Source organism: Anolis sagrei, chromosome 8 (genome assembly GCF_037176765.1).
Source record: "Anolis sagrei isolate rAnoSag1 chromosome 8, rAnoSag1.mat, whole genome shotgun sequence".
Classification (NCBI taxonomy): Eukaryota; Metazoa; Chordata; class Lepidosauria; order Squamata; family Dactyloidae; genus Anolis; species Anolis sagrei.
Genome location: NC_090028.1, coordinates 19,473,555 through 19,501,537, shown reverse-complemented (window position 1 = coordinate 19,501,537; position 27,983 = coordinate 19,473,555).

Sequence of the window (27,983 nt, the reverse complement as noted above, 5' to 3'; positions counted from 1 at the left end):
CAGCAACATTTGTCTCTGCCCAGTTATGTGACACAGCCTTAAAACTGATTCAGGTGGGAATAGGGTGCCTCCATCAAGTTCTTCACATTCAAACATCTAATTTGCATATCATGCAATTATGTGTATAATTGTAATTATGTCAATTATCACATTAATTGTTGCATTTTCCCTGCCGTTATGTGTCAACTTTTGTACTATTTTCTGTACCAATTGCCGATTAGACAGACCCAGAATAAAGTTCAAAATCCTCAAGTTGTTACAGGGAGAACAAAGTTAAAGTCTCTTTTTGGTCATAGAATTTGCCATGTGATTTTAAATTATTACTAACTTTCAGGAAATGTAACTGATGGTGATGCTGTAGGAACTAGGACAGTGTATTGTCGAAGGCTTTCATGGCTGGAATCACTAGGTTCCTGTGGGTTTTTTCGGGCTATATGGCCATGTTCTAGAGGCATTTCTCCTGATGTTTTGCTTGCATCTATGGCAAGCATCCTCAGAGGTAGTGAGGTCTGTTGGAACTAGGAAAATGGGTTTATATATCTGTGGAATGGCTGGGGTGGGGCAAAGAGCTCTTCTCTGCTGGAGAAGGAGACGTTAGGAGAAAATGGAGGGAAAAACAAAAAATAACATCCTCAAGGAGGTCTGGGAAGAAGACTTACTCAAAAACCCCACTTTGGATATCCCCGCTCGAAGCGTACCAAAGAAGGGAATTAGGATGGGAGAAATGGCCCCGCTACAAAGATGTCCTCAAGAAAAACAGTGGAGAATATGGACTGAAGTCACTTGAAGAAATTAAACAAACTTACGGTGAGATTAACTGGCTCCAACATAGACAACTAGCAGAAGCTTTTAACAAAGACAAAAAAATAGGCTTCGAGCCAAGAGAAAATCCTGGGACAAAATAATGTCCTCAGAAAGAAAAAGCATCACAAAACTCTATAAAATATTGCTGGAGTGGAAGACCAAAAAACACCAAAATAAAAATTGCCTCACAAAATGGTCAAGGAATATAGGACACACGATAAGTTTAAAAGACTGGGAGGAGATCTGGAACAACAAACTGAAGTGGATAAATTCATATGACCTGCGTGAGAACTGGATAAAAATGATGTACCGTTGGTACATAACACCCAGCAAACTAGCAAAATGGTACAAAAACACACCGGGACTTTGCTGGAAATGCCAGGAAAAAAAAGGAAACTTCTTCCATTGTTGGTGGGGATGCGATAAAATTAAAAGCTTCTGGAAGGAGATACATATCATAACAGATAAAATCTTGGAAATTAAGAAAGAAATGAAGGCGGAATACTTCCTCTTAGGAATTTTTGATCTACACCTGGACAAGAACAAAGACAAGCTGCTCTTTCATATGATGACTGCAGCAAGGATAGTGATAGCTAAAAAGTGGAAACACAAAGAATCCCCTACGATCGACGAATGGACACTTAAACTGTTAGACATAATGAATATGGACTGCCTATCAGAACACTTGAAAAACAAACAACCAAGGATGACCAGCAAAGTAGACTGGTCCCCAGTCAGAAATTTTTTTAACATCAACTAACTACAACACAAAGAGGAAGCTCGCGAAGAATCCAAACTACTCCATATCTAACATGCGAATCGGGCTATAATCATTAGACAATCAAACTAACCTCTCTTCACCCTAACCTCCACCCGCTCCGTGCACTCTCCCCAAACCCTACACACACCCTCTCACCACCCTCCCCTCCCTCTTCTCCCTCCACATCCCTGATCCTGACACACTACCTACAGACTTATTTTAACAATGATACGTCAATGATTGACATTCTCTTGATGTATTTCCCCCCAAAAAAACCTTCAATAAAAAATATATATAAAAAAAGACTTAGGGATTGAAATAAGTGAAAAAGAGTGGCAACAATTATGGGGACAAAGACATTTAAAAAACTTATCAATAAGGGTTAAAGAAAATTATTACAAGTTAGTATGGAAGTGGTATTTGACACCAGTAAAAAGAGCATATATTAATAAAGATAAATCAAAAAATTGTTGGAGAGGGTGTAATGAACCAGGAACATATATGCATATGTGGTGGCAATGTAAATATGTAAATAATTTTTGGGAGAAAGTATTTAGAGAAATTGAAGATATAATGAATATGAAAATTGATAAAAGTCCTAGTATAGCCTTATTATCAATATATAATAATAAGCAATTGGAAAAGGAGGATAAAGAAGTGATAACAAATTTATTAACAATAGCAAGACTGCTCATAGCAAGGAATTGGAAAAAAGAAATGGATATACAAATAGAGGAGTGGTATAAGGAAGCATGGAAATTAGCAATAAATGATAAATTGACATGTATATTAAGGGTTTAAAAAGGTACTTGGAAACAAAGCGACTTTGATGCTGTATGGGGAAAATTTGTTGTACATGGTTTAAAAAATAAGGAAGGGAAGTTACCATCACAAGAAGAAAGGAGATTTTGGGCAGATGATATGTAAAAATTGGGGCTTGAGACGGGGGGAAGGAAGCACAGTGGTGGGGGAATAAATGGGGGAAAAATGTTTAAGCAAAATAAGAAAATACAATGTTAAAGAATGGTTGAACAATATGTAACAGCAATAACAAATGTATAACAAATGTAGTAATGGTGATAAATTAATAAAAAATATTTCAAAAATAAATAAATAAATACAAATTAATAACAAATTACGAAATAAACGAACGAAACCGCCCAAGCCTAGTACATACACATCATGGTCAAAGCATCCCAAGGTTTGAAACTAACTTGAAACTTTTGCTAGTGTGTCAGATCGCTAGCTGTGAAAAATTATTTGGTGCAAAGGCATTTGCAAGGTCGAGTCGCATGACTGACATTTTGAACTTTTGTGGCTGTGAAGGAGCCTTATGAATAAACAAAACAGCTTTCACCCACTGAATAAACCTCCGGTGGCAAAGTCCATTGATGAGGTGCCAAATAAGTTTTAGATTTATGAAGCAGAGATGCATGATTCAGATTAGTACCAAAAATGATTGCGCTATTTATGCCTCGGTGACAGAGCAAAGCTGCACATGGATAATTGGCCACACCATCCGACTCCTTATGGAACGAGGGAGTGTATGCATGTGTGAGTGTGCTAGTGTCTTAATTTTGTCCTCATTTACATTCATGGACTCTTTTCATAAATGTGGCAGGGCAATGGGGCTTTAAAATGAGTTTAAGGTCACATTGCAATGACCAAATGATACATATTAGTCTGTTTTAAATGAGATGTTGATCCTTTACAAATTGATTTTAGGCTAGGGTGGTTTTAAATGAGGCATTAGCAAGAAACCAATGTACAAAGAGCAGATGTTTTCTTAGCATTTCGTTTTTATATCTTTGCCACACACCTGTGGATGTTTGCAAAGATAGAGAGGGTTGCATGACGTGGGTGGAATTTTCTTCTTGGATATCTTCTTTTCATCCAAAGTTTTATTATTTATTTATTTATTTATTTATTTACTGTATTTGTATACCGCCTTACTCAGCCTTTCGGCGACTCAAGGTAGTTTACAGGTGTAAAGGAGCGTAATATTACTGCCACCAAATCTGTGAGGAAGCCGGGCAATGATCAGTATTAGCTTAAGAGTTGGTTTATAAGGGACTATTAATTACAGAAGGATTTATTCATTTGTTAGCGTAGCGTTTACTGTCCCTGGTTTGGTTTTACTTCTTATGCAGGCTGTTTGACTTAGGAGAAACTGTATCAGGCAAGGCTTGAGTAAAACAGTAACAAGTTTATTTAACATAAATAAGTCACCTGATTTATCTAACTATATTGGCTCACAGCCAAACCCTGATTCTTAATATTAAAGAATCAGTCTTTCCTATAGTTCTCTAACTATAGGATTCCTGCTGGTTTTCCACACACCACAGGATCAACTACCTCTCCTGTAACTCTTTGGTCACAGACTAGTTCCCTGAATCTCCTACCCAGAGATTTCAGTGTTGTCTGTAGCTCACCGGCTTACAGACTCTTCCCTGATTCTCCCACTAGAGAAATCAGTCCTTCCTGCAACTCTAATGGTCACAGACTGTTCCCTGATTCTCCCACTAGAGAAATCAGTCTTCCCTGTAGCTCACTGGCTTACAGACTGCCTATTTCAAACAGACGTGCAGCTAGATGACAGTTGCCTCCACCCCCGTTGTTATGGTAACTCAGGCCAAGCCAGCCACCATCTCTAACAAAGTATAATTCTACATACTTACCATTAATTAACTACTGTCTAAACAACACATAACCATAAGAATAAAAATTACACATAGTCACAACAGGCAACAAGTAATATACATTATATCAAAATGCATATAAAACATTAAATACAATATAAAACCACAACAGAAATAATAAGCAACAGCCAGGAGACAGGTGTTTTTAAAGTCTCTTCCTCAGTCCCCCTTCTCCTCTTAGCTGGCTTGAGGGCTTGGGAGAGTAGCAGCAGGATTTCCTCCTTCTCCTTCTGAGGTGGCAAGCAAATGTAGTAAGCAACAGCCAGGAGACAGGTGTTTTTAAAGTCTCTTCCTCAGTCCCCTTCCTCCATTTAGCTTGTTTCAGAGGGGGAGAGTAGCAGCAGGATTTCCTCCTTCTCCTTCTGAGGTTGCAAGCAGATGTAGTAAGCAACAGCCAGGAGACAGGTGTTTTTAAAGTCTCTTCCTCAGTCCCCTTCCTCCATTTAGCTTGTTCCAGAGGGGGAGAGTAGCAGCAGGATTTCCTCCTTCTCCTTCTGAAGTGGCAAGCAGATGTAGTAAGCAACAGCCAGGAGACAGGTGTTTTTAAAGTCTCTTCCTCACTCCCCTTCCTCCATTTAACTTGTTTCAGAGGGGGAGAGTTGCAGCAGGATTTCCTCCTTCTCCTTCTGAGGTGGCATGCAGATGTAGTAGGCAACAGCCAGGAGACAGGTGTTTTTAAAGTCTCTTCCTCAGTCCTCTTCCTCCTCTTAGCTGACTTGGGGGGTGGGGGGAAGCAGCAGGATTTCCTCCTTCTCCTGAGGTGGCAGGCAGATGTAATATTGTTGCTGGGGGGAAGGACTTCCAGCCGATGACCCAGGATACAGGGTGGAAATCTGTCTTCCTGGCTGCCCCTCTTCACTCTGGCTTCAGAGTGTCAGTTGGTGCTGGGGGAGGGGCATCCAACCAATGACCCAGGAGACATGGTGGAAATCTGTGTTCCTGGCTGTCCCTGATCTTTTCCTCTGATCTTGGACTTTTATACAGTGTTCCCTCACTTATCACGAGTGTTACGTTCCAGGATCTGGAATATTCAGATTTCAATATTAATGTCAAAAATATGTAGTATGATTTTACATAGGATTTGTGCTACATTTGCACGATAAGTGAAAATCTGTGAAGTAGGGATGCCCGTTCCTCTCTCCCTCCCCCTCCCCTTTCTCACACACTCTGGATGTATGAAGGTTTGCTTATTTTCCTATCTCTCTATGAGTTCTCCCTTACAATTAGTTCTGCCCCTTATCTCACCCGAAGTTTTTAAATCATTTTATGTACATTTTATGTCTTTCTGTCATTATGTTTAGTTCCTATGTTCTGTGTATATTGTTTTAAATGCTTTGATGTTTTATATCTTAATTAACATTGTTGTTTATTTTATTGCAACTTGTTTATTTTATTGCAATTTGTATTGTTATATTGTAATTCTTGGTCGGGCTTGGCGCCATGTAAGCCGCTCCGAATCCCCTTTGGGGAGATGGTGGCAGGGTATAAATAAAGATTATTATTATTATTATTATTATTATTATTATTATTATTATTATTGTAATTTTATGGCTGATTAAAAAATGATGACTTCTGTCTGGAATTTCTATTAACCGTAGCATTCCTTCAAGACAACAGGGCTTTTGCACTTGACAATATTGTTACAGAGATTTGGTACATTAGGAGTTGTGGGCTTCCAATTCTATACCCAAATCTCCTAAAAGAACTAAATCCAAAAATAGTGGCACGACGAACACAGGATATAGAGGCTCAGAAAGACATTACCACCCTTGGTAAAGCCGGCTCACTGAAATGGCTAAGTCGTTTCAAACACACTTTTCAAACAGCCAAACACCTAAAGACAGAAATACCTAAACATTTAAGAAGATTTGGACAGATGGATACAATGGTTAAACATGGAAAGTTTAACCAAGTTCCATATAACGAACAATTCTGTTTCTGTGGGGCGACAGAGGTAGAGGATATTACAAATGTACTGTTTAGTTGTATCTTGTACAGGAAAGAGAGAAATCAATATCTCGAACCATTCATTACACAGAAGACTCACCGAGATCCCCATATCAAAACTATATTCTTAATGGCTAGCCAGAATGCTAAGATAACACACCAAACCGCCCTTTTTCTTCATAAAGCAATGCAGCTGAGAGCAGCATGTTTGGAGGCAATTGGGGTAAACTGTAGGGGTGACACAGATATTTGAACTGGATTGGGATTGTGCAATAGCTGGTCTAGTTTAACCTTTGTTTTCACCTTCATTTTTTACTTTTGTGGTATGAAGTTTTACCTTGGCATTTTAATGTGGCGCAGCTGGCTGGGAGTCAGCTGCATTAAGATCACTACTGACCAAAAGGTTATGAGTTTGAAGCCAGCCCGGGTGTGCCATCACACTCAGACACTATAAAGTTAAAACTAAGATGTGCTTCTCTCTTTATCCGGGTGAACTGCGGGTGCCTTACTGAGAAACTCAGGATTCTCAGCAACTGAGGCCATTTCAAATTGGAACATCAAACAGGACATTTATTTCTCAAAGTCCTTGACAGACTTGGCACAGCTTGTTGAAGTTACAAACACAAACAGTCAACTTGTGAAATTATATAGATGTTCCTTTTAGGCCTGGGTAACAACGGAAAAATTTGTTTCTAATATCGTTTCGTTTTTAGGGTGCCTCAGTGTTTTGTATTTAAAAATATATCCGAAATTTTCCATAAAAAAAGTTTGGTATTTACGAAATTTCGTTAATATTTACAAAACGTTTTGTAAAGATGGCGCCCGCGGTTGCGCATGCGCAAAGCATCAACGATTTTTTCCAATATTTTTTCAATATTTTTTTAATTTAATTATTAATTTTTTTAATAAAAAAAATATATTTGGCAGAAAATGCTTGCCAAAAAGAGCCACAGGGCAAACAGACTGAGCCTCCCCGCTGCTCCCAGCTCCGTCCCACCCTCCTGAGTCCTGCGGGCTCTCTCTCTCTTTCTCCACCAAGAGGAGGGAAAGGAGAAGAAAGAAAAGAGGAAGGGAAAGGAGGGAAGGCAGGCACTCACTCTGGCGGGCCCTCAAGCGCTGCCGCCGCTGAGTCGGGCCCGCACACCCACCGCAAAGGTGAGGAAGAAGGGACGGGCCGCCTTCCCGCTGAGGGTCGCTCGCCCTCTCGCTCGCTTGCTCAGCCGGCGCCTTCCCCGCCCTCTCCTCCTCCTCCTCCTCCTCCTCTTTCAGGCTCTGACTGGCTAAGGAGAGGAGAGAGAGGAGAGCTCCCAGCAAGCATCTTACGTATTTCCGAAATGGACGGAAATACAAAAATATTTGGCGCATGCTGTTTCGATTTTGAAAATACACTTCCGGGTTTGGAAAAAAGTTTGATATCGTTTCGTATATGGGAAATTAACGAGAGAAAAAACGATATACAAAATTAACGAACGAAACCGCCCAGCCCTAGTTCCTTTCTTCTTTCTTCAGCTGCCGAGTTAACTTCCCCCCAACGGTAGAAAAATCCTGGGATTCTTTACCCTAGCCCTGAGCTGCTATTTTTAGAAAGAGCAGGTTTTTCCCTACTTAAGCTCAAGGTTAGTTTGGGGATGAAGTAATAGAGCCTCTCCCAATGGCAGAGAAATCCTGGGATATTCTCTGCCCTAGTGCTGAGCTGCTATCTTTAGAAAGAGCAGGATTTCCCCTATCTGAGCTCAGCATCAGTTTCAAAGGCAAGAGGGTAAGTACTCACGATGGCCTGTCCGAGCTGCCTAGCTTGACCACAAGCACATCTGAGGCTTTTTCTAAACTGAAGAAGGCAGGAGAGCTGCTCCAAATTGGAGATCTCATCCCCAGGAAAAGGTGCGGTCTCTAGACCAAAAAATACTTTTTAAAACCAATAACAGCAAACGGCTTTTGCAGGCTGGCTTTAAGCCCCTGTTAATAGTTAACTTTCAGGGTGCTGCTGAGACTGTAGCAACCCTGGGAGAAATGCAAAAGGATGGTATTTCATGCAACTAAGGGGCAGTGCAAACCAAGCTCCTGGAAGACAGAACACCGGGTCACAGTGAGCTTCCGACCATTGTGTGTAGCTTGCTGTCAAGCTTTGCATCCTGAAAGACAGTTACATCTGTCAAGTAGGAAATTTATGCTGGGAGGCTGATTTAACTAATTTACGATGCCATAAAATCTCCAGCAAGCAAGCAAGCAAAAAATGAGGAAGTACTCCATCAGTGTCTCAAATGGATGGTGAAGCGACAGCTCCCCTGGTGGCCAGAATACCCTCGTGAAAGCTGGAAAATTAAATAGCCTCTGTGTTTCTGTCTGTATATGTTGTGTGTCTATGGCATTGAATGTTTGCCATGTATATGTACATTGTAATCCACCCTGAGTCCCCTGCAGGGTGAGAAGGTGATAAATACTGTAAATAAATAAATAAATAAATAAATAAATAAATACCTTTTAACTTAATCAAATTTTAAGGTATGTTAGTTCACTATTACGGGAGTCTTAGGTGATTAGTGACTATTTGTGTACTTTTTTGTTTTTGTCTTTAATGTTGATATGGTCAGTGGACTAATGAATAAACTTTGCTTGCTTACAGAGATGTAGTGCCAAACAACCCAAACGTATATTAGATAGAGAGATAAATTTTATTATGGTCCAGAGGCCCTTGTTACACTGTAGCATACAAGTTATACAGGTAATGAGATTAAGAACATCTAGTGGATAAAATCTCAAAAAGTAAAAGCTTCTTAAAATACATATGGCTAAAAACAAGGGCAAAAAATGACAAGAAGTGGCGGCGTGTTGCAGCCTCAAGTTATGCAGGCATCACGTATATTGTGATATAACATTTAGGCAGTCATTGAATTGGTACACTTATTAATTAGTAAAAAATTATCCGTTGGTGTTCTCTTGACTGTGCTTCTCGTATACAAAGGGTGCACCTGTACTGTAGAAGTACAGTTGACAAGCTGGAATGTGTCCAGGGGGGGGCGACTAAATGATCAAGGGTCTGGAGAACAAGCCCTATGAGGAGCGGCTTAATGAGCTGAGCTTGTTTAGCCTGCAGAAGAGATGGCTGAGAGGAGACATGATGGCCATGTATAAATATGTGAGGGGAAGTCATAGGGAGGAGGGAGCAAGCTTGTTTTCTGCTGCCCTGGAGATTATGACGCGGAACTATGGCTTCAAAATAGAGGAAAGAAAATTCCACCTGAACATTAGAAAGAACTTCCTGACTGTGAGAGCCATTCAGCAGTGGAACTCTCCGCCCTGCAGTGTGGTGGAGGCTCCTTCTTTGGAAGCTTTTAAACAGAGGCTGGATGGCCATCTGTTGGGGGTGCTTTGGGTGCAATTTTCCCGCTTCTTGGCAGGGGGTTGGACTGGATGGCCCATGAGGTTTCTTCCAAATCTATGATTCTATGAATCTAAGTAATGTGGTTTTAAATCACTTTAGGTGTTATGGTTCAATGCTATGTGATCCCAGAAATTGTAGCTTTGTGGGCTTTTTCTTCCAACTTCTGCTGGTGCCTCACCGTATTACAAATCCCAGGATTACATAGCATTGAGACATGGCAGTTACAGTGGAATCTAGCTGCATTAATTTTACACTAAAGATGCACCCCAAATCTCTTTTTTTTGTAATTGATTGATTGAAATGCAGAATACAAATGCAATCAGCCTATGATTGCATTTGTATTCTACATTTTGTACAATCAAGCCAAGATGTCTCTCTGTGTGTTGACAGAACTGTTTTCGGTGTATTAACAACTATTGGGACCATCAGGCATTCGTTAAATACAGCCACAAAACTTCATCAAAATAAATTCAAAGATCACTACCACGGTCCTCATTCCCAAAGTCTAACAATCTACTATTCCCCAACACAAAACAATCACATTTTTTTCAAAATTAATTTCTAAGTGTTTGCTTTACCCCCGGTGGCACAATGGGTTAAACCCTTGTGCTGGCAGGACTGAAGACTGACAGGTTGGAGGTTCAAATCTGGGGAGAGCTCTCTCTGTCAGCTCCAGCTTCCCAAGTGGGTACAAGAGAGAAGCCTCCCACAAGGATTGTAAAACATCCAAACATCTGGGAGTCCCCTGAGCAACATCCTTGCAGACGGCCAATTCTCTCACACCAGAAGTAACTTGCAGTTTCTCAAGTCGCTCCTGACACGGAAAAAAAAACCAACTCTTTGCAACCCATTTAAATGTGTGCAGAGAAGGAGTCAAAACTTTCTTCAGTGCAACAGTATTCAATGCTTGCTATGTGCCCACCCCATACCTCCCATTCTAGGTTATTTGACAATGGGAAAACACAGACCAGGGCTTCTGGAAAGTACGGCACGTTCACATGGGAATCTTCTTTATGGATTCAACAGTGTGCTGTCGCACGCTGGGCCTCTGCATAAGACTGTAGACAGGACATCAATTCTGTGTGCCCAACGGGACGCCGGGGCTGCCTCAAATTAAAGGCCCTTGGATTCCCCCAAACAGAGTCTTTAGATTGCTTAAAGGTTCAACAATGTTCTTTATTAATGAAAACAAACAGGTACTTTAAAGCTTTCTTAACAGTCTATAGGCTCTTGCAATCTTGTTCACTGGGAACAGGCACTATCTTCATAACTGTATACTAACTAATGGGGAAATCCTTAACTTCCAATCTGGGCAATCTGTACTTGCCTCTGTTGGCGTGGAGGCCCTGCACCCGGTACCAACTGCATCTGGCTTCTGTGAGTGACCCTTACCAAGCAGAGATTTGTAGACTTCCAGGAGAAAAGAAGGAATTCAGGTTGCTGTGATGGCTGGCTGAAGTCCCTCAGCAAAGGAGCTGTAAGGCTGCAAAATCCACAGCCAAGCTGTGGGGCCTTTTCTCCCTGGGCAAGCTGTAGGCTGTATATCTCCCCGGCCAAGCTGTAGAAGACGAAGATTTCTACAGGAGCTCTTTGTTTTATGTCCTGTGCAAAAGGCTTCTCTGTGAGAACTGACTCAAAAAGGCTCCTATTCCCTCCAAAACTCAAAAAGGGGCGGGACCAGGGATGATCGGGAATGGAGGAGGTTAAGATGATCGGGAATGGAGGAGGATGGTTCCATTTGCTTTCCCCTCACTCATAGGATCAAGACCTAAGGCTGTTGCAGAGCGACTATGAATCTTCAAACTTTGCTTATAAAGGCAGACAATTATAATATATGGATTGTTGTAGGTTTTTTCGGGCTATATGGCCATGTTCTAGAGGCATTCTCTCCTGGCGTTTCGCCTGCATCTATGGCAAGCATCCTCAGAGGTAGTGAGGTCTCATAGATGCAGGCAAAACGTCAGGAGAGAATGCCTCTAGAACAGGGGTCCTCAAACTTTTTAAACAGAGGGCCGGGTCACAGTCCCTCAAACTGTTGGAGGACTGGATTATAATTTGAAAAAAAAATTGAATGAATTCCTATGCACAGTGCACATATCTTATTTGTAGTGCAAAAAACACTTAAAACATACAATAATTAAAATGAAGAACAATTTTAATAAATAGAAACTTATCAGTATTTCAATGGGAAGTGTGGGCCTGCTTTTGACTGATACGATAAGTTTATTGTTGTTGTGTGCTTTCAAGTTGTTTCAGGCTTAGGTTGAACCTGAGTGAGGGCCAGGTAAATGACATTGGGGGAGCCATATCCGGCCCTCGGGCCATAGTTTGAGGACTCCTGCTCTAGAACATGGCCAAATAGCCTGAAAAAACCTAAAACAACCCAGTGATTCCTGCCATGAAAGCCTTCAACAATTATAATATATGCGAACTTCACTGTTGTGTATAATCAGGCACTTTCAAATTGTAGTGTTGTAGCTGAAATAGCTGAAATAATGTTCAGGCTTAATTTATATAGTTTGCAATATGAAACAGATATGGCTGAAGCCCCTGGTTATTCAAAGTCTCTTTTTTTCATCTTACCCTCTTCAACCTCAACTCGTTCTCAAGAGGACTTAACATGGTGAGTCATTGCCCTTCACGATATTGCTAGAGTAATTCATCTTGTTGGGATGGATGAGCATTTCATTTCAATTCATGTTTAAAAGTCAGAATTTATTAAAATTAGCAAGATCTGCATGTGAGAGACAGTGAAACCAAAATATTCACTCATCTTAAGACTTCATGTTGATCAGTTTGGTCACTAACCCAACTGATGGGTATCACATGGCACCTATTTAGATAGCACAGAAGAAGCAACCTCTGGCTCATAGCAACTATAAGAGAGTCCCTGTTTTTTCCCCCATTTGCTATTGTATTTCCTGTCACTCACTGCAGAACCTCACCAGTAACATTTAGGCGATCCCTCGCTTTCCGAGGATGATTGTCTTCCAATATTCTTGTGGGTCCGTATGTGGCTGTGGAGCCCTATTCTTGCTCTGCATCTTCTTCCGCAGTGAAGGCATTGGTTTCCAGGTGGAAGGCGGTCCCGGTCGGGGTTGGCTTGATGCGCCTTCCTCTTGGCGTTCTTCTCCCTTTCGCCCTCCATTCGTGCCTCCTCAAATTCTGCAGCACTGCTGGTCACAGCTGACCTCCAGCTGGAGCAGTCAAGGGCCAGGGCTTCCCAGTTCTCAGTGTCTATGCCAGAGTTTTTAAGGTTGGCTTTGAGCCCATCTTTAAATCTCTTTTCCTGTCCACCAACATTCCGTTTTCCGTTCTTGAGTTCGGAGTAGAGCAACTGCTTTGGGAGACGGTGGTCGGGCATCCGGACAACGTGGCCAGTCCAGCGGAGTTGGTGGCGGAGGACCATCGCTTCAATGCTGGTGGTCTTTGCTTCTTCCAGCATGCTGACGTTTGTCCGCTTGTCTTCCCAAGAGATGTGCAGGATTTTCTGGAGGCATCGCTGATGGAATCGTTACAGGAGTTGCATGTGACGTCTGTAGACAGTCCGCGTCTCACAGGCATATAGCAGAGTTGGGAGGATGATTAACAAGCACCTTGGTATCCCTACGGATGTCCCGGTCCTCAAACACTCTCTGCTTCATTCGGAAAAATGCTGCGCTCGCAGAGCTCAGGAGGTGTTGTATTTCGGTGTCGATGTTGACTTTGGTGGAGAGGTGGCTGCCAAGGTAGCCAGTAACATAATCCACACAGAAAGATTTAGGGTTCTACAGCCAAGAAAAAAAAGTCTCTAATGGCATCTACGTGCAAAAGTCCCTGATTTTCTATTCTCTACCCTACCTCACTCCTGCCCATTCTAGTCATTCCCCCCCCCCCAGTCTCTTATCACAGTTTTCCCATGATAAATAATTTTAGTCCTTCTAGATGCCAGCACTATATTTCTGGCCCAGTTTACCTGTCTGTCATATGTTCCATAGTTGATGGTGGTTGGTGGTAGTATACCTGGCAGTTGGTGATATAAGGGTTAATGTAAGCCTTGGTTCTAAAGGGCTGCATAGTTTATAAGTAACAGCTTACAGGTAAAATCAATTAAGGGTGGGGATATGCAGGGGATAGGTTGCAGTTGGGTGTTACTGGATTTAAGGAGCTAACCTTGGGACTGATCTTTGGGAGAAATGTATTGTCATATTTTGGTGGTGGATGCTGCTGGTTTTTCCCCCTGCTCTGTTGGATTTTCGGTATCCTGACCTGTCTCCTGTAATCTTGGAACCCTGGAATCTTGAATCTTTGGACTGGCTTTTGACTACAGTATAGACTCTTGATCCCTGGACTTTGTTTATTGAACTCTCAGCATTTGACCACTGGACTGGACCCTTTGACTGCGGTGTAGCTTTTGCTATCAGTTTTTTTTATTCTGTGGCTGAGTGCTATCTTTATGTTTTATATTTTGGTCTATTAAAACAGCCACCAAGTAAGTGCTATTTTAATTAAACTGTTTGCTAAAACTGGGAGTTTGGTTCATCTCTCCTGAATAAGGCAGAGCCCTGGCAACGTGACACTCTCCGAACATATCTTTCTCTACAAACCACGAAGGACTTTAAGATCATCTGGGAAGGCTTGCTCTCGGTCCCACTGCCATCACAGTTGTGTTTGGTGGAGACAAGAGACAGGGCCTTCTCTGTGATGGCCCCTTGACTGTGGAACTGCCTCCCTAATGAGATTGGTTCTGCCCCCTCCCTCCTGACCTTCCAGAAGAAACTCAAATCTTGGCTGTGGGAACAAGCGTTTGCAGAATAGACTGATTTGCTGGGGAAGATAATGTTTTAATGGACTGCAATGGACTGGTTAGGATGACAATTTGAACTGGCGAACTGTTCTTTTTTAATGTATATTTATAACTGTTTTTAATTTATGCCAATTGTATTTATGTTATGTTATTATATGGTGTCTGCATTGAATAGTGCCTGTTGGTAGCCATCTGAGTTCCTTTTTAGAGGACGGAATATAAATGTTCCAAATAAATAATAAACCAGTTTCCAAATGCCCTAACAACAGTATAGTATGACATAGCACTGGAAGAACTATGGGACCATGTGATAAACTTCAGGTAAAGATAGGGCCAATACAGTGCATGTCGCAACTCAGGATAGATTCACCTTGCCCAAGACACTACCACATACCAAGGCTGTAAGATTTTGTAGTTTATTGGGAAAAAGCAAAATCAAAACAGAAGGAAAGTTCAATGAGCAATACAGAGTCTTAAATGCAAAGGCACAGTTTCCAGGTTCCAAAGGCAAACAACATGAAGCATAGTCCTTTAGCATTGGTTCAGCAAAAGCCCATGGCAGCAAGACTAAGTCTCCAAAAACAGGTTCAAAGTCAAGTCCCAAAGAGCCAGAAGCTTTCCTCAAAAATAGGGTAGAAGCAACATTGGACTGATAGAGAATGCCCTTCGACCAAGTCATTAAATAAGTTTCCCCAACATGAAAGCATTACGTTGACCTCTAGCTTCACGCTTGTTGGCAAGGTGTGCGCTTCTTCGAACTCTTAATTGCAACCGGTCCTCTCTAATCAAATCTCCACTACTATCTTCAAGGCCAGTTAGCTCATTATCTCTGCCCAGCCAGGCCTCGTCACCCTGGGAAATGAGAGGACCGGCGCTCCCAGAAGGAGCCTCCACCTGGAGCCCTGAAGTTTCACTATCTTTATCTGAAAACACATTATTTTCTCTAGGGAACAGAAATGCCATATCTTCTTCAGAATCAACACTGTCTGGCTCATTTGACTCACTGACTAGAACAGAAATCTGTAACCCATCATCCTCCTTATTCTGAGGAAACTCAGGTTCAGAAAGCTCAGGTTCAGACTGAGCCACAACAGTGCAATTATGGAATAATGGAGTCATGTGGAATTTCATGAAGAGTGAAACTATGGAGAAGCTTTTACATCAAATGAAGATGAAGCCAGTCCTCCTCTGAACAGATCATGCAGAGAAAACTCCATGGTAGATCTACCTTAGAGTCACCATAAGTAGGAAACTAGTTGAAATCATGCAACAGCAACACAGTCCTATGATGCTGGTATAATAATATATCCATGGTCACTTATCATGGTATATTTTGTCGTATGCATGCCTTCACTGCTGAAAATGACCATGAAAATGACCAGCCACTGCCAGAAGGGACAGAGAGTTTCATCTATGCTGATGATCATGTCATTACTGCTCAAGCAGGGAGCTTTGAGATGGTAGAACAGAAGCTTTCCGAAGCTCTAGGTGCTCTTACTGCCTATTACAGGGAAAACCAGCTGATCCCCAACCCACCCAAAACACAGACATGTGTCTTTCATCTCAAGAACAGAGAAGCATCCAGAGCTCTGAAGATCACCTGGGAAGGAATTCCACTGGAGCATTGCAGCACACCCAAATACCTGGGAGTCACTCTGGACCGTGCTCTTACCTACAAGAAGCACTGCCTGAACATCAAGCAAAAAGTGGGTGCTAGAAACAATATCATACGAAAGCTGACTGGCACAACCTGGGGATCACAACCAGATACAGTGAAGACATCTGCCCTTGCGCTGTGCTACTCTGCTGCTGAGTATGCATGCCCAGTATGGAACACATCTCACCACACTAAAACAGTGGATGTGGCTCTGAATGAGACATGCCGCATTATCACGGGGTGTCTGCGCCCTACACCACTGGAGAAATTACACTGCTTAGCTGGTATTGCACCACCTGATATCCGCCGGGAAGTAGCAGCCAATAGTGAAAGGACCAAGGCAGAGACATCTCCAGCTCATCCCCTGTTTGGGTATCAGCCAGCACGTCAACGACTTAAATCTAGACATAGTTTTCTAAGATCTACAGAGACACTCGCTGGAACACCCCAGCAAGCGAGAGTCCAAAAGTGGCAGGCTCAAACCCAGAACCTCAACCAATGGCTGATACCAAATGAGAGACTCCCCCCTGGGCACACGGAGGACTGGGCGACTTGGAAGGCGCTGAACAGACTGCGCTCTGGCACCACGAGATGCAGAGCCAACCTTCAGAAATGGGGCTACAAAGTGGAATCCTCGACATGCGAGTGTGGAGAGGAGCAAACCACAGACCACCTGCTGCAATGCAACCTGAGCCCTGCCACATGCACAATGGAGGACCTTCTTGCAGCAACACCACAAGCACTTCAAGTGGCCAGATACTGGTCAAAGGACATTTAATCAACTACCAAACCCACACATTTTGTATTTTCTCTGTTTGTTTGCTTTGTTCTGTTAGAAATGTAATATAATTGACTGGCTGCCCTGACACGAAATAAAAAAAAACTGCTAAAAAAACACCTTAAGAAATTGATATTAACTACTATTTTTAAGTATTATATTATTTAAATCTTGGCCATTCCTTCAACTGAATATTTTAAACATTGAGGACAAAGTATTAGTTAGCTCTCTTGATCATCATGACTGATTGCTTCTGAAGTATGTTATGATTTTAAACAATTACATAATAAGTCACCCACGAAGCCAGGAAAACAGTCAATATAAATATTGTAATTGAAGAGATAACATTCACCATAGGTGACCAGGCAAGGTAAGCATAACAAAACACAGAAAAATGTTCTGCTGCATTGCAAGATATATTGATTTGAAGTACAGTATAAAAACTGTAACAGATTAAAGGAGGAGAATATTGACTTTTGCGTTATGTTTTCAAAGTTCTGAAAGCTCTTGATTCAGAATAATATGGGTTTTGCAGCACTCATTACAAATGCTATTGGATTTATATGCACAAGAAATGGATATAGTACTGGCCACAAAGGTATGAGATTGTCATGAAAATAAGAAATTTAGTTAATGACTTTCCAGATATTGTCATAAGCCAGATGATTGATACCTACTTTCACAAAACTGAAAAATGAGCAGTGTTTTATGAGCTCTTTCTTGCATTGATGGGCATCATTAGCTTACCTGGTGTCAGTCAACAGCAACCTTACCACTACGCAGCTATATGTAAGCCAGGGGTCCTCAAACTTTTTAAATAGAGGGCCAGGTCACAGTCCCTCAAACTGTTGGGGGGGGGGGGATTATATATTGAAAAAAACATGAATGCATTCCTATGCACACTGCACAGATATTATTTGTAATGCAAAAAAACACTTGAAAACAATACAATAATTAAAATTTTATTTATTTATCGTGTCATCCGCAACCAGAACATTGTATTACATTTCTAACAGAACAAAACAAACAAACAGATTAAAAAAACCACACATTTTGGAAACTTGGTAGCTAGCTGTTTAAATGTCCTTTGACCAGTATCTGGCCACTTGGAGTGCCTCTGGTGTTGCTGCAAGAAGGTCCTCCATTGTGCATGTGGCAGGGCTCAGGTTGCATTGCAGTAGGTGGTCTGTGGTTTGCTCTTCTCCACACTCGCATGTCATGGATTCAACTTTGTAGCCCCATTTCTGAAGGTTGGCTCTGCATCTGGTGGTGCCAGAGCGCAGTCTGTTCAGTGCCTTCCAAGTCGCCCAGTCTTCTGTGTGCCCAGGGGGGAGTCTCTCATCTGGTATCACCCATGGATTGAGGTGCTGTGTTTGAGCCTGCCACTTTTGAACTCTCGCTTGCTGAGGTGTTCCAGCGAGTGTCTCTGTAGATCTAACAAAACTATGTCTAGATTTAAGTCGTTGACGTGCTGGCTGATACCCAAACAAGGGATGAGCTGGAGATGTCTCTGCCTTGGTCCTTTCACTATTGGCTGCAACTTCCCGGCGGATGTCAGGTGGTGCAATACCAGCTAAGCAGTGTAATTTCTCCAGTGGTGTAGGGTGCAGGCACCCCGTGATAATGTGGCATGTCTCATTAAGAGCCACATCCACTGTTTTATTGTGGTGAGATGTGTTCCACGCTGGGCATGCATACTCAGCGGCAGAGTAGCATAGCGCAAGGGCAGATGTCTTCACTGTATCTGGTTGCGATCCCCAGGTTGTGCCAGTCAGCTTTCGTATGATATTGTTTCTAGCACCCACTTTTTGCTTGGTGTTCAGCCAGTGCTTCTTGTAGGTCAGAGAATGGTACAGAGTGACTCCCAGGTATTTGGGTGTGTTGCAATGCTCCAGTGGGATTCCTTCCCAGGTAATCCTCAGAGCTCGGGATGCTTGTCTGTTCTTAATTAAAATGAAGAATGATTTTAACAAATATAAACATTAGTATTTCAATGGGAAGTGTGGGCCTGCTTTTGGCCAATGAGATAGGATTGTTGTTGTTGTTGTGTGGTTTCAAGTTGTTTCAGACTTAGGTTGACCCTGAGCGAGGGCCGGGTAAATGACCTTGGAGGGCCGTATCTGGCCCTCGGGCCTTAGTTTGAGGACCCCTGATCTAAGCCAACAAAAAAATATTTCTACTTGACTCACACGCAACATCTGTTAAGTGCTGAAACAAGCATTGTGCCTTCTGAAGTAATAATAATAATAATAATAATAATAATAATAATAATAATAATCTTTATTTATACCCCACCACCATCTCCCCCAATGGGGACTCGGGGTGGCTTACATGAGGCTAAGCCCAAGCATAAGCAACAAGCAAGGACATCATAATTACATTTATTTATCGAGTCATCAGCAACCAGTCAATTATATTACATTTCTAACAGAACAAAGCAAACAAACAGACAAAATACAAAATTTGTGAGTTTGGTAGTTGATTAAATGTCCTTTGACCAGTATCTGGCCACTTGGAGTACTTCTGGTGTTGCTGCAAGTAGGTCCTCCATTTTACATCTACTGAATTGGACATGGCTCTCAATAAATGTAAAAATGGCAAAGCAGCTGGCCTGGATGATCTACGGATGGAACAAATCAAGAACTTTGGTCCAAAAGCAAGGCGCTGGCTGCTGGAGCTGATGAACAACTGCACTGCATTCTGTCAGATCCCCAAAATCTGGAGGAAAGCAAGAGTCATCACCATCATAATTACATAAAAACATATGAATACATTAACAATATAACATTACAATAAACACAATCACAGTGACAATAGGTGGGCCACATGTGCAGGATAAAATGGTAAAAAACTCATGTGAGATAAGAAGAGGAGCAAGTTATTTGCAAAGAGGGAGTTCATAAAAACAGGGTTGTAGAACCAAGATTTCCCACGGAGGGTTGGGGGCATGTACTCCAGTGACAGAAGCGTTGAGGGAAGCAGTAATGTCATATTGTGTACCTACTTACCAAAGGCGCAGCGGAACACCCAGGTTTTAAGGTTCTTTTTAAAGGTTTCTAGAGTAGGGGCTTTCCTGAACTCTCTAGGTAACGAGTTCCAGAGTCGGGGAGCCACAGAGGAGAAGGCTCTTTCCCTTGTGCCCACAGGACGAGCTTGTGAGACTGGTAGGGGCGAAAGGAGGGCCTCTCCCAAAGATCAGAGGGTTGGTTCATGGAGAGAGATACGGTCACGAAGGTAGGTGGCTCCCAACTGTGCTGGCATGGCTGTGCCAGGAGATTTGAATTCTTCTTCTTCTTCTTCTTCTTTTTTTTGCACTGTTAGCTTGCATGAATCCATTTGGGCCATACATTTGCAATTGGGTAGCTTTCCCCAGGTTGCAGTCATAGGGCCAACAACCTAGCAATCATCGTTAGAGCCTTTAGATCCACCCCTTTCCCCAGGTTTTGGAGGGAAAGGGGGACCTTTAGTTCAGATTCACAGTTTGGAGCATTGCAGCAGGACATGTGGGCTTTTCTCTGCCTCACCTGTAAAAAGCTTCACTTCTTACAGCTTTGCTAGGGAAAAAGGAGAACCTCTACAGCTCTGCTGGGGTTAAAGAAATAGATCTATAGCCAGCTTTTGCTGGGGAAAAAGAGAAAACCTCTACAGCTTTGCTGGTGAGTAAAGTTACAGTTCCACAGCTTTGCTGGAGGAATACAGCCAGCCTTTGCTGGGCAAAAGAAATAGTTCCTACAGCCTTCGTGGAGAAACTAAAAGGATGCCAGCTTGGCAGATCTGCAGCAACCATTGCCTGGTAAGAGACCACTCGGGCTATCCATAACGCAGCTTGGAGCCGGGAGTTGGGGCCTCACGCCAGCAGGGTTAAGAAAGTTTGCCTAAGGAGGGGTCAGAAGGTTTCCCTAAAGAAGATAGGAACAGTTTTTCAAGCAGTTGCCTGTCCCTTGTCGGCAGATCAAGAAAGCTACCAGTTTTTCAAGATTATATAGCATTTATTCATTTGTTCGAAGATTTAAGCCTTAATAAAGAACTTTGTTGGACTTATTTTGAGCCTCTACAGAACTTTATGTTGGGAAACCTATGGGACCCTTTAGCTGAGGCACCCCGGTGTCCCGTTGGGCATACAGAAAGCACGTCCTGTAAACAGACATTGTCATAGACCCAGCGCACGACAGCACACAAACTGTTTAGGGCTTTATAGGTGATAACCTATAAAGTAATGTTTGAAAGTACCTTTGTTGTTATTTGAAACACTCCTTACAACAATGGTTTTCAACCTTTTTTGACCAGGAACCACTTAAACAGGGACCACTTTGACCAGGGACCACTCTCCAACATTGGTACCAAAAGGGTTACAAATCAGTTTTTGGTCAACTTTAGATTTGGTTTGGTTATTTGGGGTGATGATTCAGAAAATTGCATTGGATAGACTACATCAGCTCTAGTTTCTGATACAAAACATATGCCATCCAGTAGTCGCCATCTGCTTCCCCACAGAAAACCATATTTAATAATCCAGTGTTGATGTGGTAGTGTTAATGTTTCGTGGGTAGTCAACCTCTTCCCACCCAACATCCCCATTGCCTAGGCACTATAAGAGGGTTTCACAACACCAGTAGCTCTCATTGCCATGTAGTTTCGAGGTAACAGTGTACTAATGGTGAGGCTATGGACCATATTTTCATTCTTGTGGACTACTGGTGGTCCACGGACCACAGATTGGGAACCACTGCCTTTCAAGCTTCAGCATAACATTCCAAATAAATAAATAAATTAGTAAGTATTAGTATTAGTAAATCTATATAAAGTTTAATTACAGAATTCAAGCAAACATCAATGTAGGTAAGCAAAAATTATTAGAATAGCAATTTGTGTTGTCAGTAGGGCCGCCCATAATCCTGAAGCCATCTCTGATGCCAATGCACTCCAGAGCAAGTGGGTTGACATGAATGCTCGTCATTTTTTTCTGTAAGCAAGCTTCAAAGATATTAAGGCATTAAAAAAAGAACAATAACAACAACTTGACAACTAATTGGAGTTGTTTTTGGTTTGTGTAGTGGATTCTGTCTTACAATATGCCTTGGATTTATTTTTAAAAATCACTGGGCAGATTGCACAATGGTGTGCATTGTGCATGTTTTCTGATTTAGCAAGTTTTTTTAAAGATTTCATAATCACTTGCAAAGCAAAGTGGTGATCACTTAGTGTTAATACAGATGCTGACACTCTTGTTTGTTGACATTTATTTTAATGGCAAGTTGCCATCTGTTAACATAAATTATATTACAGCCGGAGATGAAGAAAAACATTCTGTTGTATTTCAAAGCTTTTGTCTATTGTTCTGTGCCTTAGAATGTCTGCTGAATTTGTCATAGCTGGCTCTTATAACCTTTCTTTCTTTCTTTCTTTCTTTCTTTCTTTCTTTCTTTTTTTCTTCTTTCTCTTTGTTATTGTTAGATTTTGTTGTTCAGATTGGAGGAATGCCTTCGTGCATCTTTAATTTAAATACTTGTCATCTAGTCATTAACTGCAATATTCTCTCTGTTACTTCGTTGCTGTCCCAGGGACTTCTTTTTCAGGTGCAAATTGCCAATGAATCTGTTTTTGTTTGTTTACTTGCATTCATCAATAGCAATGGAAAAACATGTACATGCTTTACTACCTGGCCCCAGTTTTCAGTTAAGAAACCAAGGTGCGAGAAATGCAGGAGAATACTATAAGCTTGTCCTCGCAATGGAAAGCCCACTAGACAATTTCCAATGTTGGATTGAGGTATTTTGTAGATTGAAACAGAAAACTGACATTTCTTATCATACTCCCATGTCAAGGGACCAATACTTTTAAAGCCTACTGTAATATTCAGATGGTGCTAACTTTTTTATTTGCCTCTACTAGCCCCTTGAGCCCCTGGTAGCACAGGGGGCTAAAGCGCTGAGCTGCTAAATTTGCTGACTGAAAGGTTGCAGGTTCGAATACGGGAAGTGGTGTGAGCTCCTGCTGCTAGCCCCAGCTTCTGCAAACGTAGCAGTTTGAAAACATGCAAATGTGAGTAGATCAATAGGTACCACTCCAGTGGGAAGGTAATGGCGCTCCATGCAGTCATACTGGCCACATGACCTTGGAGTTGTCTTCGGACAATGCTGGCTCATCGGCTTAGAAATTGAGATGAGCACCAACTCTCAGAGTTGGACACAAGTGGACTTAATGTCATGGGAAAACCTTTACCTTTACCTACTAGCCCATAGTTTTTGGAAATGAACAAGTATAAATGAATAGGTGCATGTAATGAACTCATACCTTTTCTTTGTAGGCCGCAACCTGGGAGCCAGTGAGCTGGCATCCATGTTGGAAAGGCAGCTCAGGATGGCAGACATGATGGTATAGGCGGAGAGGCAAGGGGAGGAGGAGTCAGCTGGTTCAGACCCCAAGGGGAGGAGTTGAAGGAGAGTGTAAATAGGCTGTCATTTCTGACAGAAGGGAGAGAGAAGGATTTGATCTAGCAGAGAAAAGATTAGGATTAGGATGAGGACAGGGAGACGAGAGTTTCTTAGTGAGCCAGGAGTTAGCCTGTTAGGGAATAATTAAAGAGCAAGTGCTTCTGTATAGCTTGACTAGGACAGTCAAAGTGAAGGCTTGTTTACTTGTATTAGGACAGAATACAAGTGGGTTTATTTCCCTAAAGGTCAGAGTAGTCCAGGGGAAATCTAGATACTCTGGACGGCAGCCAGGGGTGGCTGGTCAAAGAAACGCGCTGTTACATGTTACAGGATAGTGTGAGGAAAGTAGCTCATGTTAAGGAAAAGTTACTCCTTCTAAAGAAACCATTTGCTTAATAAGTTTGTGCTTCAGAAACAAATTACGCATTATGTACCTCTCAGTAGTCAGTTGTTTGCTTCAAATACTTCAATAAACCTGTTCTCTAGTTTACTGTTAATCTGCCTCAGCCTTGTCATCATATAAAGTTATATCCAATAAGCCTCCGCATCTCTACAGTTCAGTCACCAGAAAGGGAGCCAAAAGGAAGAGCCGGTGTATAGGGACATTTTACCTCAAGTACAACAACAAGACAATTCCTCAAACTGTAATTTGGGGTGGTTGCAGCAAACCTACCATTACACACTCACGTTATAACACCAACACTCGTGTTGAAGCACTTTGGGTCTGACAGGAGGAATTAGGGACGATGTGTTGTCTCTCCTGCCTGTAAGAATACACAATCCTCTTTACAGTGGTGGCAGCGGTGGGATTGAAAAGAAAGATCCCCCCTGTTACATGCAATAAGACCCCTTATTTTTGTTACAGTGCACATTTCAAATCTATAAGAAAATCCAACGTAGGTGTAAACTCTATGTGGGCTGCCTTTGAAGATTGTCCAGAAATTACAGCTAGTCCAACGGGTGGCAGCCAGATTGCTAATTTGTTGTGCTAGCTCCACTGGCTGCCAGTCCACTTCTGAGCTCAATTCAAAGTGCTCATTTTGACCTATAAAGCCCTATATACTTCTGGCCCAGCTTACTTGTCCGAACGCATCTCCCTCTACATCCTGCCTCACAGTTTAAGATCATCCGGGGAGGCCCTGCTCTTGCTCCCACCAGTGTCACAAATACATCTGGCAAGGATGAAAGACGGGGCCTTTTCGGCTGTAGCCCCTGTCTGTGGAACTCGCTTCCCACCGAGGTAAGATTGGCTTCATCCCTCCTGTCTTTCAAGAAGAAATTGAAGTTGTGGTTCTGGGACCAGGCTTTTGGACAACAGACATAGATAGCACTTTGGGCATGGAACTGGATATGGAATTGACTGGAATGGCGATACGGCTATTAATAGTTTTTTACTGTTTTAATAGATGTTTTACTTATTGTTTTAATGTTTTTATATTGCTCTGTTATATGTAGTGGCATCAAATTGCTGCCAAATGGAAGCCGTCCTGAGTCCCCCTTCGGGGATTGAGAAGGAATGGGATAGAAATACCAGAAATAAGTAATAATAAATAAATGTTAAATATCTTCAGTAAGAAACCTAGTAGGATCTCCTGCCTGTTATAAAACTACCCGAAGAGCTTGCCCTGCTGTCTAGTAGAAGAAGCTATAGTTTAACATTTTGACCAATGTGAGAGTGATTTCAGTAGTAAAATCTGAATAAAGAAGTGCACTATGATATGATCAGATCTGCCTGGAAAAACCTACGAAAGTTGAGGTCATATTTAAAAAGCGATATCCTTGTTGAACTGACAGTAGAGAAACATGCATTCAATGGTTTCAGCTATGCATGATTGACAAGATAAGGCACATTAGGGGAAAGGATATGTAATATATCTCCTCTGAGAAGGCTGATGGACCACGCAGATGTCAGCTCCTTCCCACATCTGTCACCCTGCCCAGGGCTGGCCTTATAATTAGGCAAAACATGAGATAAAAATAAGGGGTAGCAGCTGTATTCTACTAGACTGCCCAATAATTCCAGTAGACATTGGAGCTTTTTCATTCAGGATCTCATAGCTTATAATAATTGTTTCTACTTCGAAGGATCTCATTCCATTTGGGGCAGAAGTAGGGGGATCGTATTCTTACCATAGTATTTTGTGCCCTTCCAATTTAAAGAAAAAAATGATAATGCATTCATCATCATCATCACATGTGATGGACTCCGTCCATTTATAAACAAATCCTCCATTTACTGAACTATGCTTTATTGCAGAAGTCCTATAGCTTGAAGTACTGGAAAGGCAAGACTGGAGAGTGGAAAAAAGCAGCAATAACACACTATGACTAAATTGGAAAATCCCGGTTCTAAAAAAACAAACATAAAAGATAGCTACAGTGAATAAGAGATGCATCAGAATTGCACATTTTGTGGAGATTTATTTTTCACCCTTTTCACCCATGCATGCAAACACCAGTTTTGTGTGCAGAAAGCAGTTTTTCCTACCAAAACACATATTATAGAGCAGTGTTTCTCAACCTGGGGGTCGGGACCCCCATGGGGGTCGCGAGGGGGTGTCAGAGGGGTCGCCAAAGACCATTAGAAAACATAGTATTTTCTGTTGGTCATGGGGGTTCTGTGTGGAAAGTTTGGTCCAATTCTATCGGTGGGGTTCAGAATGCTATTTTATTGCGGGTGAACTATAAATCCCAACAATTACAACTCCCAAATGGCAAGGCCTATTTTCTCCAAACTCTACCAGTATTCACATTTGGGCATATTGAGTATTTGTGCCAAGTTTGATCCAGATCCGTCTACGAACCCACACGTGCACTTCAGTCATCTGGAGAGGCCCTGCTCGTGATCCCACCCACGTCACAAGCGCGCTTGGTGGGGACGCGAGACAGGGCCTTTTCTGTGGTGGCCCCCCGACTTTGGAACGCCTTCCCAAAAGATCTCAGACAGGCCCCTACATTGGCAGTCTTCAGAAAGAATTTGAAAACCTGGCTGTTCCAATGTGCCTTTTTAGATTAGGAACCTCCAATATTAAGCCCTAGAAGCAATTTAGTAGAACCAAGTTCACTGCACACCGCACATTGCACTTATTTTATAATCCTACATTCCTCCCGCCACATCAGCTCTTTTAGCCCTGTACCCACTACTATGGCCGACCCAGTTTTAATAGTGTCTTGTTGTATTGTTACTGTTTATTATTTACTTTGCTTAACTGTTTTTAATTTGCTTATGTATTGTATTGTTGTATTGTGTTCTGAGGCTTCGGCCTGTGTAAGTTGCATCAAATCCTTCGGGAGATGCTAGCGGGGTACAAATAAAGTTATAATAATAATAATAATAATAATAATAACAATAACAACAACAACAACAACAACAACAACAACAATAATAATTGCTTGAGCCCACAGTGTTCTCTGGATGTAGGTGAACCTCAACTCCAAAAAACTCAAAGTCAATGTCCACCAGACCTTCCCAGTATTTTCTCTTGGTCATGGGAATTCTGTGTGCCCAGTTTGATTCAATTCCATCATTGGTGGAGTTCAGAAGGCTCTTTGATTTTAGGTGAACTATAAATCCCAGCAACTCCAGCATTACCAAATGACCAAATCAATCACCCCCAACCTCACCAGTATTCCAGTTTGGGAGTAATTGATATTTCTGCCAAATTTGGTCCAGTGACTGAAAATACATCCTGCATATCAGATATTTAGATTACCATTCATAACAGTAGCAAAATTACAGTTATGAAGTAGCAACGAAAATAATATTATGGTTGGGGGTCACCACAACATGAGGAACTGTACTAAGGGGTCGTGGCTAGGGCTGGGCGGTTTCGTTCGTTAATTTTGTATATCGTTTTTTTTTCCGTTAATTTCCCATATACGAAACGATATCAAACTTTTTTCCAAACCTGGAAGTGTATTTTGAAAATCGAAACAGCATGCGCCAAATATTTTTGTATTTCCGTCCATTTCGGAAATACGTAAGGTGGCTAGATGCTTCCTGGGAGCTCCGGGAGCCAATCAGAAGAACCCACGGAGCTGATTGCCCTGTGGGTTCTCCTGATTGGGCGGGCTGCCCTTTAAAAGTGGCTCCGCGTGGCTGCATTGCTCAGTATGGGCTGAGGCGCGGAGCCGGGAGGTGCGGGAGGTTTGCTTTCTATTTGCTGTGTTTCTAAGTTGACTCGGGAGAGCCAGGACTCAGGAGGGTGGGACGGAGCTGGGAGCAGCGGGGAGGCTCAGTCTGTTTGCCCTGTGGCTCTTTTTGGCAAGCATTTTCTGCCAAATATGTTTTTTATTATTAAAAAAATTAATAATTAAATTTAAAAAATATTGAAAAAATATTGAAAAAAAAGGAATACAGTGCACATCTTTGGTGAAACAAAAGCAGTTTCACCCAGTTTGTTGTGTGCCCTGTGGAAATTTCGTTAATGCTTTGCGCATGCGCAACCGCGGGCGCCATCTTTACAAAACGTTTTGTAAATATTAACGAAATTTCGTAAATACCAAACTTTTTTATGGAAAATTTCGGATATATTTTTAAATACAAAACGCTGAGGCACCCTAAAAACAAAACGATATTAGAAACAAATTTTTCCGTTGTTACCCAGGCCTAGTCGTGGCATTAGGAAGGTTGAGAACCACTGTTATAGAGGAATAGTATTTTTATCTTCAGAAACCTTCAATAAGAATTTTATCCCACATCTAAGGATGAAATACTCAAATGTTTACATCCCTGT